Source organism: Paroedura picta, chromosome 11 (assembly GCF_049243985.1).
Source record: "Paroedura picta isolate Pp20150507F chromosome 11, Ppicta_v3.0, whole genome shotgun sequence".
Classification (NCBI taxonomy): Eukaryota; Metazoa; Chordata; class Lepidosauria; order Squamata; family Gekkonidae; genus Paroedura; species Paroedura picta.
The window spans coordinates 19678444-19697798 of NC_135379.1; the positions used below are offsets into that span (position 1 = coordinate 19678444).

Here is a 19355-nt window from a genome sequence, read left to right on the forward strand (position 1 = left end):
AACCAAATGCCCCCACAGAACTCTGCCAGGTAGCATGGATCAAGAATATGCTGTGGGGCCTGGATCCAGTGCCAAATGGCACGTTCCATATATACACAATGTAAAAACTGCTGCGGGGCTTCGTTGTATTGTGTATTACCATTGAATATCTGTATCAGATCTTTCCTTGGTGCTGCGTGGCTATAAATAGTTCTTTAGCCTTTGAATTTCTTTGAATCTGAGTGCCGGATAGGGATCAAAACTCAAAGGAGCCCGGGCCTCTGCTTCAAACCTTTTCTTCCTGTTTGAGTCAGGCTGTCGGTGTTCTATCCCGGAGAGTTCAAACTGGCTTTCCAGATTTAATTGAATGTGATTGTTCGGATTCAAAGACCATGCCTTCTCGCCACATCTTTGAAGAAAAGCTATTTTTGAAATGTTATGGTAGATATCTCCCCACCCCCCGCCCATTTCACTTTGTTAGGCAGCTGCATTTCAGGTTTTAAGATGTATCACGTTAGAGTCCCAAAGCCGCCAGAATGGCAGAACTCTTCATGTGTTGGTTAAAGGGAAATTTCAGCTCTGGTTCGAAGAGCTAACAACAAATTAAATTATTGTTTCTGTAAAAAAGCTGTCAAAATCATCCTTGAAAAATTACTCTTGCAGAGCCAGGTGTCGCAATGAAATATTAATTTTATTTTTTTATCCAGTAACCCAGATGTGTCATTTAATCCAAATCATTAAAGCTCGTCGGCTGGAATGCTGAACCTACCAATACTTTGAATCAGCTTCCATTACTTGCCTGTTAATTGAGAGTTGCATGTGGAAGGAAAGCTGAACAAGCTTCAGACCAGGAGTAATTCTGAGATTAGCAGGAGTTCTGAGCCCCCTCTTCTTCCCGTGTTACCATGGAACCTTGGCTGACTTGTACCCCTTCCCTCCCAACTCTTGGGAAATTGCAGGGTTTTTTTTAAAGTAATGTGGCCAAAAAAGTAAAGGTTTTTTGTGGATTACTCAAATCTTATCTAAAAATAAATATTGTAACGTCAGGTATGCTTAAATAACTGTTTAAAAAGATGCAGGAGAATTTGGAATTTTAGATCTGCATAAAATTCAGCTTACTTGTAACCATTATGAAAGTATGGTTTTAAAAGCTACAGTAGTTTCAGCATCTGTACAGGGAGCAAAGCCAGTAACTGGCAATGATTATTAAATATGTATTTCCCAAATTGTCTTGGCTGCCTTCATAAAGGGTACCTATTTTTTTGTGCGTGTGTGAGTGCTTTGTGCATATATTTTTTCTTTAACCATTTAAAAGTTCAAATCCATTACAAAAAGTTCCAGTGCAAATCACTTAGAAAAGGGCTACTTCTACACATGCATTATAGATTTACTGTACACTACAGTCTTGTGATATACGTTCCTGATGGGTAAAATATCAAATCAATTTTGCCATGGAAAGTCAGCTCAAGTAAAAAGCAGAAAGGGTAAAGATCTGGAAATCCAATCCTTGGTAGTCAAAGACGACCTGAATTTCAAGCAATATTTTTGGGTTGCAATAAAATGGATCAGAAAGTGCAACCAGGAGTAAGAAGATGATACTGAATTGCCTGCCTCTGCCTGTTTGCTGCCCAGAGGGTGAACGAGCTGCCAGAAGGCGGCAGGGGGTTGAGATGGTTTGAGGGGTCATGGGGAGGCAGGACTATTGATGAGGAGCAAGCCAGAGGCTGGGGGTGGGGTGGGGTGGGTGGAAATAATACTTCGTCTTGTCACACGTAATTTGCTTAGAAAAGAAATCTTAAGATACATTTATAGAAATGTGGAGTTTTCATGGTATGGAGGAGAGCAGACAGTGGTGTATCCATAAAGACTGGACCTGTTGCAACTACTCAACATCATCATTTATGAAAGAAAGTCTCTTAGAGTTCAAAACCTTTAAATCCACCACACTTCTTTCCTCAACAGCAGTTTGTCACTAAGGCTGCAGTCAAATCATGTACTTCCTCGTCCTTCTCTTTGTGTTCATAGCCACAATTAAAGACTTCCTAGTTTAGGAAATATTCAAGGCACTTGATCTTGCCATGACATACTATTCAGATGGCTTAACAAACTGAGGTTTCTTCCACCTTAGCCAGGATTATTAACCAGGAAGTTATCAGAAAAGGATGTGAGACAGGGATTTGAGTCTTGTTATTACCTGTGAAGAGAGCCTAAGGCCGCCAGGGCTTTTTGTGTTGCAAAACATTGTTGTGTGTAAACATTGTTGTGTGTAAAATCTCTGTATGTGTGGAAGTGTTCTTGTGTGGTGATATTAGCTTTATATTAGTGTATTTTTCTTCTGCAGGGCTTCTGTAGTGGATACTAGTAGCTTCCTCTCCGTTGAGCCTCCTTGCGCTTCCCATCCTGCACCCCTTGGGCCACTTGTAGCCTCTCCTCAAAACCTGGAAACTATTTTTCATTTTAAGCCGGTTCTAGCTTTATATTTTGCGCGGCAGAACCGATAGTTGCTGCAGTAAATATGCATTTACATAGGAACGGGGATCCATCCAACTGGGAATACTGACTGGGACATTGTTGCTGCAAAAAGGTTACCAACTTCTTAATTCATTTTATTTGTTGCATTTCTATACCGCCCTCCCCTACAACTCAGGGTGGTTTACAATAAAAGTTTATAGTTTGCAGCTCACATTACGTAGAACACGGAACGGAGCAGACACACATCATCAACAAGGGCTGATATTTCATAAGCTGTGTAAATACTTTGCGAGGTTCTCGTGATGGAATAACATTCTTTATCCCTGTTGGCATTAGTGTAAGTGAAATTGATCACATACAATATTTTAAAAATTCTGTAGAAAGGGCGGGCATGCTGAACATGAATGTCTGGTAAGAAGAGCAGACTGTTAAAACTAATCTGTAAGATCTTTTGCTGGCGACTTTGCATGCTTGGGGATGCCACCGTGCTGCTGTCTCCCTTCAGTTGTGTACTGGCCAGAAGTAAATCAAGCTGACACTGTTATTCCTTATGGAATTCTATTAACTTGCTCTAGCCACCTTTCATGTTGACAGTAACTCCTCAGCCTCCTTATTTTGCAGCCTCCCTAATTTCAATGCTGAGTTTCCCTTCCTGGGCAGCGAACCACGTAGTTCCTTAGCATCAGGATAAATGAGCTAGCCCCTGATAAGAAAATATGGGAAAGTATAATTAATGTTTAGATTCATGATAAATGTGAGTAAAATCTCTTTTATAAACAGTGTGAAGAAAGGTAATCATTTGAGTCTTTATCTGAATAAGACATACTTCGTATGTGTTTGTAGATGATAATTTGTGGTTTGTGATGTTATTTCCTTATTTGTTTTTTTTATTTGAACACTGGTCTTTGTTATCTTCTGGGAAAACTACAGATAAAGAAATAGGCTTTTTCTTCAGAGACACTGATTTGAGCATTGAGTGTCCCAGCCAAAATCTAAGATTATTTCATTTTTATTTACTTGAGAGAGGATCTGGGCTTTGAGAGCTAAAGCTTCTTGGAGTGGACACCTGAGACTGACATACGGGGGTCAGGCTGGTAGTCTGTCAAACTTGGTATAGCCTACTTTGATGGGCAGAATTTTCCAGGGTCACTGGGATCAGTAAGTAAATAATTAAATACGTTCACAGGGGTTCTTGAAGGGTTGGTTTCTTTATTTAGAAAATGGATATGCTACCTTTCTGCTCCAGGTGAGATTCAGGCTGAATTTTGGAAACAGATGATACTCCATGGTAGTGCCCTGTTGTTGAGGAAAGCTGTCATGGCCTTCTCTGAATTGAGTGGCTTTTAATAAGTAAGCATTCTCCTCATTGTGGCACTGGAAACCAATGGAAAACTCTTCTAGTACTGGCTGTTTGCTTGTATACCCGTTTGTCCGCAGTCCAAAATATGCATCCACGCTACTCACAACTGAGTTTGACCTACGATTTGTCCAGTGGGGTCTATTAACTCTTTTAACTGAAATGCAGTTCTGTCTGTGACATGCAGCAGATTGTTTTCCGCATTCCTCTGAGTCCCCACAAATGTCTTGTAGTGGTATAGTGCCAGCATGTAAAGAAAGACATCTGAAACGCAATTGCATGATGCTTTGAATTGCAGCAAGTATTTTTGCCCTAGTTAGTGTAAGACAATCAACGTCTGTAGTCTTAAGTAAATAGCTATTTAAAAGTCCTCTCAAATTTGTTTTCCATTGAGTAAACATTGTTACACATTTGGATGATTAAAAACTACTAAATTGCCACAGCTAAGTGTTTATGTTGGCTATGACAGTAGTAACATTTGGGATTTTTTTTTGGGGGGGGGTAACACTCCTTCAGGGTTTTTTTTTAAGGTTAAATTGGCAGGCTAAAAAAACACTGTTTTGGGTTGAAAAAAATAAAATAAAATAGGTAGGTTACCAGTAGGAACTTGGTAGGAAGATTGTTTCCACTTTACTATAGGTGGTTTTTGCTTTTCACAGTCCATCAACTGTGAATCTTATATTCGTCTTATGTCTTCTTTTGCAACCCCACGTTAGGATTGGCCACGGACATTTTCTTTTGAGCTTAAAAACTCCACCCCTTTCAGAACCAGCACATGCACAGGATTCCCATCCAACATGTCACATGATCTGATGGCAGATCTTTGTTGACACCACAAACTTTCTAGCGCTCTCTGTTGGTGTTTGTTGTTACTGCGAAAAATTAGCCTCCTTTTTCTCTATGTCGTTGGGAGTCTGTCGCATGGGAGGCAAGTCCTATTGTCAAGTGAGCTCATCCTACAATTGTACTTGTGGATCCCATGTCATGGCATTCAAGGCTCTGATGTTCTAAATGCAGGACAAAACTGATGCACTCCGATGAGCCTAAGCTCTGCCTCCTGTGTTTAAGAGAGGCCCACAACTTTGGAGCTTGTCCAGTTGTCCAGCACTTTACCCCAAAGGCTCATTTGGATAGGGCTTCTAAATGGAAAGGTACACTGTGAGAGAAGGCTTTGTCCTCCTAGGCTCTGTCCTGAATAAATCCATGTTCAGGTTTGACTGTCTCAGGTCCACTTCCCCACATTCTGACTACTGATCCTTGCCCTGGGCACCCACCAGTCCATTTGATTCCAACGGGTTCGATACCTCCAAAAGGGGCCACTTCAGTCACCCTGGAGGCAGAGTCTAGATGTTCGTGTTTGCCTTCTCCTGTGCCCTCAACTTAGGTCCAATTGCATTGAGAACCTCCAGTGACAAATCATAAGAAATCGAAGCACAAGGAGAAGGCCAAGCCTGTTCCAAGACAGCATGTGCCACTCCTCCTAAGGGTCTGGAACCTGACCAGGACATTATCCTGATTCCCTCATGAATTCTGTCACCTCATCTAGCCCATTTGACAAGTGTATAACTGTCATGGTAGCACATCTGTGCACACAAGGTTGCTCTGTATTCCCGTATCAAGATGAACTTCATAATTAGTGGTGGTGATTATCTGATTAGATTTAAGAGCTGCTGTGGAAGATTGATCATGAAGCAGGAATTCTCCATATCTCTTCTCAACTATCAGCTCTGAGGCTCATTTAAGTGTGATGATGCCAGTACAACACAAAAATTTGCTCGTGCACAAAGATTTGTTTAAACAGGGTGATTGAAAGGACAGTCCTGGCAAGAATGGCGGTGTTCCATGTATAATGTTATTGCATATATATGGGACTGAGAGAAAGGAATGACTTTGTTCCTCTTCTATGTGCACCATTCTTATAAGGTAGGAGAACAATGTCATCTTCTTATCTCTCTGCACTCCAGTCCTCCTGGCCTTGTGCAGGTGATGTGACCCTTGGTTTAGAAGGGTCAAGGGAATGGAGAAGAACACAGAAAAACTGTGTGCTTTCCATACCTGCAGGTAAAAGTTAACTAATAATGTGAATACCATGAATGTCAATATTATTGATAGGATAATAAATTTTTCAGGGAGAATTTGAGTCCCCCCCCGGAAAGATACAGTATTAAAGGTGGATCTATACATTTAAAAGCAGTCTGGCAGAGTACAGAATCAAAGAAAAAATAACTTTGCAAGCTGAAAATGGTTCACCAGTTGTTCACAGTTTATTGTTGTGATTCTAATTTTGGAATATTCATTATCTTGCAGTGATGCATTAAATAGCTTGTCTGTTTGTCCTTTGATGAAAACAAAAGACAGTGAACAGTTTGGGTGAATGCTGTAACTTTCAGTGCCCTTAGGGAGTGTGAGAAAGGAGGTGTAAAATTTTGGGGGGAAATGTCATTCAGAAGTTACACTTCCTGGCAGCTCAGTGCACAGAGGAAGCTGCCTTGAAATGGTCATTTGCATTTTGGTCTTTGTGTTCTCAGTTGCTCAAATGTTACAACTGCCCTGAGAACTTAAAAGCCCTTGGATGTCATCCGTACATGAGATCAGCAGAAACCCTGATATAATTTAAATATTAAAAATTGAGCAAGATGAGCTCTTCCATGAAGCAACTGAATTGATGCATATTGAAATAGAGGTGGGACTGCTGTTTAGTCAGATGATCACATAAGTTGGTTATGAGCACATACCTTTCGAAAGCTATGATTGACGGTTGCAAAACAATGATCCTGTTTTGAAATAGTTTCCAATTATTACCATATATAGGAAATAAAATCTGCAACCTGCACATTGTAGAGAGTTTTGCATTTGTTACTAGCCCAACACATTAAGCAGGGAATACCCTGGATTTGATTTTTGGGATGAGGATTCATATTGGCCCAGTGCAATCAGTTAGAATGTCATGGTTGGACCATTTTGCCCTTAATGCTTGGATCAATACCCTGCATCCTGCCTGCATAGGTAGACAGCAGATTTATGCTCACCCAAGAAGACTTATGGATCCAGTTGGTTTCCAGAATGCTCTGTGGGATCCGATGCCCCTTGGTGCTTCACTAATGATATTTTGTGGGGGGTTTTAACTTGATGTATTGATGCCAAGGAATTACATGATTTCATGTGAAATTTAGCTAATTCCTTTATAGATGCATTGATAAATCAAGGTTGACCAGTAAATTTCCTGTCCTTCCTGAGGTCATAAGTTAGAATTCCATCAAATTGGAAACTTCATGTAGACCCTTCAAACATCATTCATTATCTTCTATGGATTGTCTTGCTTTGGTGCCTCTCACATGGTTTATATTGTCCTGAAGAAGAATAAGGATGTAAATTATAGGCTAGACCTGAAAACTCTGTTCCTTAGGTTTGTAGAAACATTTCTGGAAGCAGGGCTACTATAAACCCCTCTGTGACTTTTTGCTGATGATTTGTTCATTTTATATGTAACAAGAGCAGCTGCTGACTCAAAGCACTCCTTCTTGGACTGACTTTGATATTCACCAAAGTTCTGGTGGCTTTTGTGCATAAAGAAGTTATTCATATTAGGCCAATTTCCTCAAGGGGTGTTGGTTGGGATGATTAAATGGAAAGTCACTGCCGGAATAACAGTGTTGGGGAACAACATCAGAGGAAAGTGTTGGTCTCCATGGCCTGCTTGCAAGTCTCCAAGGCCATCTGACCACTGTGTAAAACAGGACGGTGGGCTAGATAGACCATTTGTCAGATTCAGTGTGGCTGCTCTTCCATACCCATATCCCTGTGCTTAGATACCATTCTTATGAGTGTTTTCCTTCCATTCCTTTTTGTGAAAAGTTGGCTTAACCTAGTATAGCAATTTGTTTCGCTATACTTTGGGGCTGCTTTTAGGCTGTCCGAGAGTGTGGTATGCTGGATCTGAAGACATTATTTCCTTTAGAGTGTGAAAATTCCCTTCGGTTCAGGTCCTCGTCTGAAATAAGAGATGCTTCTCTGTATTATGGATCTCAAGTAGTAGGGTGTGACGGGTAGAGGAAAGCTGAATCCATAGCTGCCTGGGCTAGCAGCTGCTCCTGGAGCAAGACTACTGACAGATGGACGGGATGACCCGACCTAATATGGCAGGTCCTGCAAGCTGAATATTAAAGATACTGGCATGTACATGCTGCTTAATTTAAAACATTACTACCATTGTAGCAGGTTTGTTTGTGGATTGTTATATTTGTTTTGCAACTTATTTCTTTCATGAATTAATACATGCATATACCTATCCAGCACAGCTCTACAATATGTGATGCATTTAACATGAAATCTATCTAGACCTGGCTGTAAGGCAGAACCTGGATGACCAACCCTTGTAGTACTTTCTGTCTCTTAACCCCAGGATCCATCTGAGCCAAACAACATCAAAATGCAGAGCAAGAGTTCAACAAAAGAACCAGTGTGAAAAGGGACTATTTGTATAACTGAAAACAAGAGACTTAAAATTAATGATAACTGGCATGTTGGTTAATAATCCATAAAGTTTCAACTGCCAAAATGCTGGTGGTTTTGAGCCTTTTATTAGGAAGTAGAACATAACAGTCTCACAGTAAGTACTGAATATATACAGGAGCCCCCTGTGTGAATGCTTAGTACATTGGCATAAATCTCTGCATGGTTCAGAACCTAATTTACTAGCAACTGTTTACTCCTATCCTTCCCCTTTCCATAAAGAATATCTAAGAAGCCCTTTACAACCATTAAAAAACAAACCAACCCTCTACTCATCATTCCCTACACTTAGTAGTTATTCTGACATGCCTCCTACCCTTCCGATATATCTTGATTTAAAGATTTCCTTTTCTTCTAAAAGATAACTACATTTGGTTTCCTCAAGCCCTAAGTACCTTGAGTGTAATTAGAGATGCCAGGACCCCTTGCCCCCCCCCCCACAAGGGACGGGTTGTCAGAATCAGGTTGGGAATGCCCTGAAGATTTGGGGATGGAGCCTGGGAAGGACCAGGATATCAGTGGGGTACATTCCCAGTAGGTCAACCCTCCAGATCATCCATTTTTTCCCTGAGCAATTGCTTTCTATAGCTGGGAGATGAGCTATAATTCCAGGGGATCCCCAGTTACCACCTGGAGGCTGGCATCCTCAGGTATAATAGATATTGATGGTGGTGGTGGAAAGTGCTCTCAAGTCACAGATGACTTATGGCTACCCTGTTGTGTTTTCAATATTTTTTAACATTTAAGGCCATCCGCAGTCTAGGCCCTGCCTATCTAGAGCAGGGGTAGTCAACCTGTGGTCCTCCAGATGTTCGTGGACTAAAATTCCCATGAGCCCCTGCCAGCAAACGCTGGGAGGGGCTCATGGGAATTGTAGTCCATAAACATCTGGAGGACCACAGGTTGACTACCCCTGATCTAGAGGGCTGCTTGTCTCCTTATACTTCCTGTAAGGCTCTTTGCTCTGTGAGTATGAATCTGCTGATGGTCCCTGGCCCCTGGGAGGCTTGATTGGCATCAGCCAGGGCCAGGGCCAGGGCCTTTTTGGTCCTGGCCCCAACCTGGTGGAATGAGCTCCCAGAAGAGCTGAGGGCCCTGACGGAGTTGTCATCGTTCCACGGGGCATATAAGATGGAGCTCTTCCGCCAGGCATTTGATTGAGGCCAGTCTGGGAATATTGGGTCCCTCCCTAAATGGGCCCTGTGGGTCATACTGCCTTGATAACTGTCCATAGCCTCTCCCGACGGTGGCTATTGGGGATGAATTGGGGAGGGGGTGAGTTTTTAGACTATTTTACCGCCATCTTGGTTATTATTGTTGAGGAGTTATATTGTATTTTATTATGTTACATTGTATTTTTGTTTTTACTGTAAACCACCATGAGCCTCTACAAGCTTGACTGGCTTCTGGGAGTGTTGGGGATAAATCGATGTGCGTTCGTTCTTTCATTCTTACATTGTTATACTGCCACTCGCAAACCTGCTGGCTTGTGGTGGTTCACAATATACAATAAAATATCTATCAATTAAATAACATCTATCTATAGCCTGCCTCTTTGTAGCACTAACTTAGCTACCTCCCATACAAGCACTGAATAGGGCAGACCCTGCTTAGCTTCCGAGATCTGACAAGATTGGGCTGTCCTGGTCAGGGAATAGATATTAGCTTTAACAGCAATAATAGGACACATTCCTTTCCTGGTCATCTTTCTCTATTCTATTTGATTAATTTATGACAAATTATTATACACCGGTTAATCTCTGCAAAGTTGCAGTGCGTTCCTTTGCGTTCCATGTGAACCGCCCTGAGCCTCAGGGGAAGGCGGCATACAAATGTAATAAATAAATAAATAAATAAATAAATAACAATGAGGCAAGCAATTACAAGCCCTTACTCTTCACATTTCTCATTCCCAGTTCCTCCATCTGAGGAAGTGCTACATCTTTAGAAGAAGAGTTGGTTCTTATATGTCACTTTTCTGTACCCGAAGGAGTCTCAAAGCGGCTCACATTCACCTTCCCTTTCCTCTCCCCACAACAGACACCCTGTGAGGTAGGTGAGGCTGAGAGAGCCCTGATATTACTGCTCAGTCAGAACAGCCTTGTCAGTGCTGTGGCGAGCCCAAGGTCACCCAGCCGGTTGCATGTGGGGGAGCGGGGAATCAAACCCGGCTCTCCAGATTAGACATCCACACTACTAACTACTATACCAAACTGGCTTTTGAATCTTCCTGTGTAGTATTCCATATTACCAGAGCCTTCTTTAAACAGGGTCTCTATGTATACATGCCTGATGTTATTACAGTGAGATTTGTGGGGCAGGAAGTTGTCATGTTGCGGTCCTAGTAGCTGAAGATCCAATTTAAGCATGAAACAGGCTGGATGCCTTGCTGTTAGGAATAGAGTGCTTATTTATTATTTGTTTTGTTTAATCTAGACCTAAAACAGGAGTCAAACTGGCTCTCCAGATGTCCATGGACTACTATTACCATGAGCCCCTGGGACATCTTGGAGAGCTACCATCCTATCCTAAACTATTTGAGTGTTGGAGCTCACACTCAAAACTGTTTTGCAATCTGATCTTCTGTTTTTTTTTATTTGGTCCATTTCAGGGTCATCCAGGGTTTCTAAAGCATAACTGTTATCCAAAAAACTTGCTTTTCAGATGAAAGTGCAATATTTTTGCTTTCGAATGGTCAATAGGCAGCCATACATATAGTCTGACTTCTTTGGAGGAAAGGCTGTATATATTATTTCTGAAACATTGACAAGGTTATATTCCCCCCCCCGGTATTATTTATTTATTGAATTATCTTATAGCGTGGGTAGGGTAGCCAGAAGATCCAAGGCTTGTCTGCAGCCAGGCAAGGGATGTTCGGAGTTGGTTTGCCGTGTCCTGCCTCTGCACCATGACCTCTAGTGTTCCTTGGGGGAATGACTCCTAAAAATCCTTGGAGGTTTTCCATCCAAATACTACACAGGGTAAGCCCCCTCAAGTGAATTTGCTTAAAGTGCTCATTGCTTTGAGCGATCTTTCGCAGTACCTATGCGGCTAGATTAAAAGGGGGTTCTTGCCATCTGCTAGATTGTTCCAATGGAAGGAGGATGGCATAATGGAAGTTAAACAGTCTTCCATCTGTTGTGTGGCCTCAGTGATGGCAATACAAAGCCACAGTGTGTGTTGAACGTATGCCTGGGGGGAATGGCTTGAATGCAAACACGATATCCTTGTGTCCTCAGTTTTACATATATTTGGGGACAAGGCAGGGTGGAGACTGCTGCATCACAGGAGGAGCCAGGTTTGTTCAAAATGTCCTTTGATTTTTTGGGGGGATGATGTTATAACTTCTGTGCAAAAGTTGCCGTGTCTTAAGGCTGTTACAGGTTTTCTTTTTTTTTCTCTGCCACCCACCACGTCTGGCCTTTCTTTTACAGGTGGTTCTTTCAGTGCTCGAGGCATTCTTGAATCGGCCGTGACTCGTTGCAGCCTTTGGCTCACAAATACGGTCCTCTAAGCTTTCGTGGAATTGCCATTGTACTTATTTTGGCTCCAGCTTACTATTCCCTCGAAGAATCCCTGTGGCTGTAAATGGGTCTCTGCCCCCTCCCCCAAAAAAGAGGCAGACATGGAGCCGTAAACTGCCTAGACAGCATATGCATAGCTCCATTTGGCTGCATTGCTGCTGCAGAGCCAGAGTAGTCAGCCTTCCTGAGAACTCCACAGGCAAGTCCATCACATTTTCTTTTCAAAAAGCAAGCGTGAGAAAAGCCCTCTTCCTTCCCAGAGCCGTGTGCTCTCGCTGAAACGTAGGCAGTGAAATCGCCTTCCTTCGTAATCGCTGGTGCCTTCTGCGCTGCAACTCTGCCGAGAATATCCTGCCTTAAGGGATTTCTTTGTTTTTCTGCTTATGATTTCCCCCTTTTCTTAGCTGTAGTACAGCCGTACCATTTCAGCTTGCTAGTGCAGAAAGATGTTGTGAATTCAGTGGCCGTGAATGAGCTTGGCCCGACTGCAAACGCTAATGTTCTTAGAGGCGTGCTAAAGAGTCGCAGGTGAACCTAGCCTGATCCATCCGACAGCAGAACCGGTAAGGTTGTGTTTGTTTTACAATAAGGGGTGAATTGAATGCCACAGTGTCTTGCTTAACCCGAGCCCTGCTTCCCACAGGCTTGCAACTTGAGCAGTATCCGTTCTGTGTGCATGCAAGGCTTGCTTTCTGATTTCCCCAAAATGCGGAAGGACCGTCTGGCTAGCTCTGTATGACCCCTGAGGCTATGCGGTCTTCAGCCTCCTGAGATGACCTGGAAAGCAGAAGGGAATCACCTCCCCTCTGTAAATGCCAGTGGAAAAGGTGGGGAAGGTTTTAAGAGCTGCGCTTCTTGCTATGGCTTTTCCTCCCAGTCTTTTTTATTAGAGTATAAAAGAGGATGCCGTAGACAGTTCTGCTCGTATATGCTTGGCTGAGTGCCCTCCGGGACAAGTGGATGAAGGACGTGACCAATCACTTTTTCATCACGGCAAACAAGTCTGTGTCATGCTAGATCTAGAATAAATGGCTCCAGTAAATTAGAGGCTTTCCTTAATGTGCAGGGGAGGAAAGCAGTGTACTGCTCTGAAGTGAACCTTGAAGGAAATGCCAAACAGTATGACTGAGGTCAGCAGAAAAAAAAATGGGGGGGGGGTTCGTTAACCTGTATGTTGGCTTTATATTTATGTTCTGAAATATTTTGTAGGGTGGCTCATGGAAGCATTTGCAGGGTTTGTAGATCTTAGTGGAATATTTCTGCATGCACAGCAACCCGGGCTATATTTTAGACACACACACACATTTTAAAAAACCCTTACCAGTAAGTACAAGGCAGACGGTGTGCAAACCTTTCGTCAGCATCGGAAAAGATTGACAAATACGTTGCAGCAGTAGACGAGACATGAAGTTCATTGCAGCAGGAGTGTGAGGGATCCTTCCTTGCACCCGGTTCTTCCACAACCCCACTATTATGGATTTCATGAGACAAATTAGAAAAACTGAACTGGCAAAGGTGCACAGAATAACACAACCTCAGAGGACAGTCCTACGCAGAGTTAAGTCCATTGGAAGCCCATTGGTTTCAATGCACTTAGGCTGGAGTAATTCTGCGTAGGATTGCATTTAAAATGTAGAACTGAGTTTAGTATATTTTGGCAAAGTGATGCTCTTTACATCTACCTGTAGAAACTGTGTTAGAAATCCGAGCTATTTTCGGTGCAGCACTGTATTAAAATCTGTTTGCAAACCTAGGTGTTTGGCCCAGAATAGCATTTCTTGTCTTTGCACTCTAGTCCAAAATGCATTACTTGGAAGCAAGGCTCATTGAAATCAATAAGACTTTATCTCAAGGAGTACATTTAAGATTACAGTATAAATCACATTGAGAGCGTCTTCTCATGGAAGAGAAAAGTTAGGCCTATCATGAAGCTTTCTGCCATGCAGTCATTGCAAATGCATTTCTCTTAAATATGAGTGACAGGAGCTTGCTCCCCCCAACCCCTCCAACCCCCCCCCCCCCCCGCCCGTAGTTAAACCACGAATTTACATTTTGATAGGCGGGGAAGCTGTGTTTCGCTATGGACAGGAATGCTAATCTCATGAATTTCCAGTGAAATAATTACTTCTGTGTGTGTGTGTATGTGTGTACAGGGTCTGAATGACACTGTCTTTACTTATGTCGCTGTATGCACAAAATCTGTGTCAGGCTGCTTTAGATTTCAGCCCATCCCAGGCTTTTGCACTCCCTCCATTTGGAAAGCAAGGTGGGCTTTTCACTGGTTCTGCTTTATTATAAAGAGCATATTACAAAGTATTTATGCAGTGGCAGTGTGGCTTTTTGACTCTGGAGCCCCATAGTGTAGCTCAGTGACTTTTAAGCTTCTTCAGTGGACATGTCTGCTCAAATTGAAATGAAGCAATTGGCCACCTTTCTTCTGCCTAAAAAGCACTTGTGTAAATTTGTGAGATCTGCAAGCCCTTATCAACAAGTACATGGCATTTTATACTGGCATTTCTGCTAGCAAAAATTGTAAACCTCCAAAAATGCTCTGTTGGTGGTACAGTTGTGAATTTTTCTCATGAGTTCTCTGCATTCTGGCTGCACCTGTGTTTGTGATAAGAATTGTGCTGCTTCAATGTCAATCTATGGTTTATGCAGGGGAACCATGGCTTATCTGTTATGTTTTTTTTATTATGGGAGGGGGAGGGTTGCAAGTTGTGCACAGCTATTACATATGTGTGAGGGGGTGTTTGATCTTTCCCCATGGCCATTTCTTGTCCCCACCCAAAAGGCAAACAACTGGGGATGGTGGTGGAGGGCAATTTGACTAGGAAAATAGAGCTTTACTTTTTTATGGACAGATGGCAACTCTTTCTGGATTCCATTTTTGCATTTCTACTTCATGTGCATTGTCAATATGCACAAAGATGGGAGGTTAGTCACAGCTCTCCTATGTGGTATTCTGTAGACACTAGGGCATTGCATTTGGATGTGGCAAGGCCAAACTGAGATTTTTCATTCAGCTATGGGAATCATAGAATAGATCAGGGGTAGTCAACCTGTGGTCCTCCAGATGTCCATGGACTACAATTCCCATAAGCCCCTGCCAGCAAATGCTGGCAGGGGCTTATAGGAATTGTAGTCCATGGACATCTGGAGGACCACAGGTTGACTACCCCTGGAATAGATCATTTCCCTAGTGTGGGCATACAGACACAGATGCACAATTTTTAGAGATTTCAGGTTCCTTCACTTTCAGATTCTGGGTTCACAGTATAAAATTGACCCTGTGTTCCTGGGTTCCCTGTGTTCATTTTAACCCAGGATGCAGATGGTTATGCATAATGCCAAACCTGGTTGGGTGGAAAGGGGCTGCAAGGCGATTACTTGCACATAGCGAAGGGGAGTGCACAATCCCACTACCCGTTCCTCAGTCTTTGTGTTTTTTGTTTCTGCACCAACTCTTTCCCCCACAGAGCCTAACCCACTTAAATGCCAATCTGAGCTCTTGGAGGTGGGCTTTAAAAGGGATTGCTCAGAGATACATTAATCTCACCTGAACAGAAATGTTTCAAAAACTGGTTCTATCTAGTGAGTCTAGCTCATTTTCTAGTCCTTTACAATGTTACCCCCCCCCCCCCCGCTCTTGGTGTCATTGGAAAACGTGTTGAAAGAAAATTGAGGTGTTAGAGGCAAGTATTTTAACAGATCCACGGAATAAGAAAAGTGAATAATCATTCTGTTGGTGACATGAATAGATTCTGAAAATGGAGGGCAGTTTGGGTTCAGTCCAAGCATCACAGAGTAAATTTGTGGCTGGGTACGGACCAGGTTAATAGTTGTGCTTGCACTCTTCCTTTATCTTCTGGCTTCCTCACTCCACACAGCAAGCCAAGATTGGAAAACAAACACATAAACAAACACAGAGGATGGTGCAGAGTTTTCTGTTGCCCTAGAGGGTCGGTCCAGAACCAATGGGATGAAATTAATTCAAAAGATTTTTTGGCTAAACATCCATAAGAAGTTTCTGACAGAGCGGTTCCTCAGTGGAACAGGCTTACTCAGGAGATGTTGGGTTTTCCTTCCATTTTTAAAGCAGAAGCTAGGTAGCCATGTGGCAGAAATGCTGATTCTGTGAATTTAGGCAGATTGTAAGTGGCGGAGCAGAAGGGACTGTGTCCGTGTTTGACTCTTGTGGCCCTTTCTTACATGCCCAGGGAAATGCTGATTGTCGGGTAGTGAATTTTCCCCAGTCCAGACTGGCCAGGGATTTGGGGTTTTTTGGTTATTGGTGAACAAGCTAAACTCTGTTGAAGACAACTGCAAATGGGCATCACAACTTTTTTTTTTGCCATCAGATTGCAGCCAGCGTATGGTGAGCCCATAGGGTTTTGAAGGCAAGAGACATTCAGTGGTGGTTTGCCATTGCCTACTTCTGTGTAGCAGCCCTGGACTTCCTTGATAGTCTCCCATCCAAGGATTAACCAGGGTAGACCCTGGTTTTAGCTTCCAAGATACAATGAGATTGGCGTAGCATGGGCCATCCAGGCCATCCATTTTCAACTCGGTGGCCCTTTTCACTAGATATAGTGAACCCTGTGCAGTCTGCATATGGTGTATTCTTTATTGTTGTTTATATATGCATTGATTAATTAATTCTCATGTTCCAGTCAACACATGCACAACTGTGCATGTGATAATAAATCCCATATTTATCCCAATCTTGGTTTTGTTTGTAAAGTAAATGCATATTGACTCTTTCTTACAAAGAGATGTACACAGTACAGGAAGGAGGTTACATACATTCAGTGTACCATGTGAATGGGCTTTCTGTGTCAGTTGGAGCAGGGGTAGTCAACCTGTGGTCATCCAGATGTTCACGGACTACAATCCCCATGAGCCCCCTGACAGCGTATGCTGTCAGGGGGCTCATGGGAATTGTAGTCCATGAACATCTGGAGGACCACAGGTTGACTACCCCTGAGTTGGACCTGGTATTACATGATCCCCACAGATACATATTTTCTCCTGATATCTAAACTGAACTTTGTTGAATGATAATATAAACAATGTGAGAAAATGAGAAACTAATCCTTTCACATATTCAAGAATGCTTGAGATATTCTGTGTACTGCAAGTGGGGGTTCTAACAATCACCTGGGTGCTCTGTCAAAGAGGATTAGCTTGTCCCTAGGCCACAAATTGCTACTCTTTCTTAAAAGCAGTTTGCACTTATTAATGAGATTTTCTGAATGTCTGAAACTAGGACCTAGGGATCATGCACAATGCTATTGATACGGAACCCTCAAACAGGAGGGTAAATCACTGAATAAAATATTATTGCCCAAACACATTATTTTGCAGCATGAATTCCAAATCAGTGGTTTCCAGACATGTGTTCAACCACCAGAGTCTACGAAGAGCTGCCTCAGGAAGCAAATTCCTTCTTCCCAAGTCTCCTTCACCACTAAAAAGCAACACCTATTTTCTTGAGATGTGCTGCAGACTAGAAAATTGAAATTGCCTTTAACACATTTTGAATTGTTCTGTTTTTACTCTGTGTTTGACTGAAATGAAGATTCATGGCATGTCCATGGATTTGAACTTTCACAGGTAGCAGATTGCAGCTCTTAAAGGGGGGTGAGGAACCCTTTTACCAAGTGCCAGCTGGCAGCAAAGGTGTAGCTCACAGCACACTTTGTCTGTTGCTAGCCGGTTGTGATGTATAAGTAGTTCTTTCACCCTTATTCTAGGTCAAAAATGTGATAATGCCTTCACCTAAAGGGCAGAGAGTTTCTTTTTCAATGAGCAAGCATTCCTTTTCAGTTTTATGTTCTGGAGTTAATTTTGTGTCATGCTTAGTGAAGTGAAATATTTCCTTTTTAGTGGTTTCGTGATCACAAATTTATGCAGGTTTCTTGTCCTCTGAGATTCCCTCTGAAATGACTTTTGTTTCTTTTTCAGTTTGCCTTAAGCGTATAATCTCAGAGCCATGTATTAGTCTCGGCCGATAGAATCGACCCGTTCTTGAACGCCTGGTAACATCCAAGGATGGAAATGTGAGCTCCTGCCATTTTTGGAAGGGAAAACTTAGCTAGGGTTTATTTTATTTGATCCCAGTCTTGGAAAAACATCAGAAGTGAAAACATTAAATGCGGTCCAATACAGGATAATTTTCTAGAAATGTGAAATACTTTCCACATCTCTAGTTATTCTCTATGTCAACTCCTCCTCACCCCTTGCAATTCTCAAAAGTGCATCGCTTCTCGTACTTTCCACTACCACTGCACACTAGAAAGTATTCTCTAGAGTTTTCCCTTGTGAAAATGTTCAGCTCAGGGGTCTGTCTGTTCATAACAATCTGACACTAACAATACCCAAAGCTCAGTCTCCATCTAAATGTAAAGTTGACCTACATTTTGATGTGGGAGGAGAAGAAATAATGCTTTAAACAGCAGACAGTGTAGAACCTCAATGTAAATTTCATAAATGACAGGGGTAGTCAAACTGCGGCCCTCCAGATGTCCATGGACTACAATTCCCAGGAGCCCCCTGCCAGCGAATGCTGGCAGGGGTCTCCTGGGAATTGTAGTTCATGGACATCTGGAGGGCCACAGTTTGACTAGGACTAGTAGAACTGACCGGTACATTTCTAGTCAACTGTCATTTTGCGTTCAAGCTTTAAGTTAGTCTAGCATGGTGGAATATTATTCTGCATAAATTATGTCAGGCTTCAGCTGCTACTCTGGTGAAAGGGGACATTCCTATAGTAGGGGCTTGGCATTTGTAACTAGATTGGATGAAAAAATGTCTGTTGTGGATATTTGTTTCCTACAATTCCTTCCCCATCTTAGAAAAAAAAAAGGAATTTCTGGATTTCAGTTTTGGTTTTTTTTGCATGTGCACCTTAATCCTGCTACCCTTCTCCCTGCCCTTTCATTTGGGAGAGTAATTTTTTTCCTTACCTTTCCTTTTGGGCTTATGTACTTTCTTTATAAGGAGGATAAGAACAATAAAAAAATAAGTTTTTCATTGATGTATTTAATTCCATTTTTGCTCCATGAGGCATAGGAGGTTTTTTTGTGGTTTTCCTTTCCATTGTAATTTTACGATAATCCTGCAAGGAGACCAAAAGAATCACTGATCCTAGAGAATAACTGTGCCAAGGTTACCAGGAGAAGTTCACAGATGAGTGGGAATTTGAACACAAGTGTCTTTAATTTTAGTAGACTCTTTTATGATCACCAGTTCTTACAGGATTGACATCCATATGATGGCATAATTTCCTTCATGAAATTAAGAATTTAACTCTTCCTTTTAAAAGTTTTGCTCCCCCGCTCTTTAAGAGATGAGCCATTGTATTACTAATCATAATAACCTGGACCCCTCCTCCTCTTTGAAAAAGGGGGACAACAAAATGGAAGGCAGCCAATGTGATGATATTAAGAATGGAGAGAGATTTCTAGTGGAGGTCTCACTGTATTTTCATTTCCTTAGGAAAAAAATAA

At 42.2% G+C, this 19355-nt stretch overlaps 1 protein-coding gene across 4 annotated transcripts in view; it reads left to right on the forward strand.

Moving 5' to 3' along the window:
• Positions 1–19355, forward strand: part of CDK14 (cyclin dependent kinase 14) — a 268798-nt gene that overhangs the window by 42639 nt on the left and 206804 nt on the right. Inside the window, exon 1 of one of the 4 annotated variants that reach the window (XM_077302548.1) lies at positions 11489–11618. The exons of 1 other annotated variant lie outside the window; for it this stretch is intronic. The gene's annotated coding sequence lies outside the window, so the exon portion shown is untranslated. Of the gene's footprint in view, positions 1–11488; positions 11619–12023; positions 12044–12067; positions 12408–19355 lie in introns of those variants that run through there. 2 more of the 4 variants (XM_077302549.1, XM_077302547.1) reach the window with 2 other exon arrangements.